Source organism: Penaeus monodon, chromosome 15 (assembly GCF_015228065.2).
Source record: "Penaeus monodon isolate SGIC_2016 chromosome 15, NSTDA_Pmon_1, whole genome shotgun sequence".
NCBI lineage: Eukaryota > Metazoa > Arthropoda > Malacostraca > Decapoda > Penaeidae > Penaeus > Penaeus monodon.
Genome location: NC_051400.1, coordinates 25,041,697 through 25,043,871, shown reverse-complemented (window position 1 = coordinate 25,043,871; position 2,175 = coordinate 25,041,697). Strand labels below are relative to the sequence as shown.

At 38.0% G+C, this 2,175-nt stretch overlaps 1 protein-coding gene across 1 annotated transcript in view; it reads right to left on the bottom strand.

Annotated features, from left to right (window-relative positions):
* Nucleotides 1–2,175, bottom strand: part of LOC119581841 (polycomb complex protein BMI-1-A-like) — a gene marked incomplete at its 3' end in the record, with an annotated part of 15,374 nt that overhangs the window by 12,957 nt on the left and 242 nt on the right.

Genomic DNA, 2,175 nt, shown 5'->3' with positions numbered 1-2,175 from the left:
AATGAATTTGTGGTATAACATGGGTCTTATACCATAAATGTTAAATATTCTCAGACTGAGATAATGATCAGCTTATTCATAAGAATACAAAAGTCAACAAAACTTCACTGGTAACTCTCTCACACTGGACAAGTTTCAAACAAGTATTAATTACATTTCCAAGGTGTTTGTGTAACTGCACAACAATCACCTCTCATCCACCAAGCAAATTGTGGCATATTAACACTAATCATCTATAGCAAGAACAAGAATTTGCTAACTGCCCCCTTATAGTGACACATTATAGACAAAAACTCAATTTCTGCAAATGCTTATATAAAACAATGTGACAAACTTCCCGTAACTGCTTAGAACTCTATACAGATCACCCATGCACATGGAACTAGGTGTGGATACATACCATCACACCATCTTTTTAGTTACAGTATTAAAAAAATAATAACAAAACAAAGAGATTAAAAACTATCTCTTACCCTGGAATTACCCTATTTGCGGATGAAGCTTTGGAATGGCAGTGCTGCCTAAAAGTTCTGTTTCATGAAACTAATAAAACCTTCTCTTAATCAAACCCAATTCAATGGTCTGGGTAACCTGAAGTGACCACTATGGTAAGATTATATTATCTATTTATATTCGCAATGGCACTTTATAATATCACTATTCTAAATGCATGTTTCAACAAAGCTCAAATAAAAGATTAAATAAAAGGTGACCACAAAAACACAAAAACAGTCATAGCAAACAAAAGCTGAACAGCCTATCATTCAAAAATCTTTTTCAAAGAGTGTTTAAAACAATATAAACTCAAAAATGAAGTTATTCTAAAATTTCTACTCTCTGATCTCTCTAGAAATGAATTACAATATCAAGAATCAGAAAGTAAGAAAAAAAATGCACCATTCAAAATGTCGGTTGAAGACACACAAAAAATACAAATGTATTTATATACCTGTTCTGATTATTAGTCCAGTAATACACCTATTCTTCATATTTACTGGACTGCTTCCATCCACATAAATAATTCATCAGCTGATAATCAATTTTAAAAAACACAAATATAACAATATAACATACATATTGCTATAACAATAATTATAACAAATAACTACATCACCATAACAATAATGCATATAACACATGAAAACAAGAAATCCCCTCAAACTCCCCTCACATGCACACAAGCAAGTTCCGACACACTCCCCAGTTCCGGCACCGGCACCCCCAAATGAGCACCGGACAACGGGTTTTGTGTCCTCCCCCCAAATGTGGGTCACACACACCTCTTCCCAAAGATCCCATTTCAAGCAAGAATCCCTAGGTCTCTTTCGCTTGCATTACGTATCTTTTCCGAGTCTGCGCTGCTTAGCATTGTCACTTCACCGGCACCTTCCTCTGTGCGGCACTCCTGGTCTCGGCTCCTGGCTCTGAGCTAGGCCACAGTGCCACATCTGGTACTTTTTTCTTCACTAAAGTTCACTTTTACATCCCTAAAGTGGGTTTGCTTGTACCCTCACACACAAAATGGCACTTGCAAGCATGTACACATGTACACATATGCAACATGAGTGTGTATGTACATAAAACTTTCACCAAAGTTCACGACAGACTTTTTTTTTTCCTTTTTTTTCCAATTTGTAAAGTATTTCTGTCATTTACTGCATGATTTTTCCTCTTTCACTTATCTCCTTTATTGCATTTCACCATCGTTCTCTTTCCATTCCTCCCTTGATTACGCTCTTGGGCCAATAACAAAGCTCGAAACGACAACAACATTGCAATTTCCTCTGCAACAAATAGGCCTATAAATATTCTCTTAAAACCCATCTCGTTTCCCGAGACATACTTAAAAGATTTTTTCTCCTTCCCTCTGTTTATTCCTCAAATGTCTTCCCTCATTTGCCCATCCGAGGACAGAAACGTGGAAGAAATGGGTGAGAGATATGCCAAAAAAATATTCCTTTTAAACTGGCACTCGGCGGCACAGTGCCAAACATCACGTGCTCGACAGCCACCGACCAGGGCGCTGAAAAGAGCAGGCAGACGAAAAGGACGAGAAAAAAGGGACGGAAACAAGGCGAAGAAGGAGAGCAGAGAAGGGGCGGCGCGAGATGGGGAAAAAGAAGGAAATGCATTCCGTCAATACGCATTTTGCAACGAACATGGCTGAACGTTCGC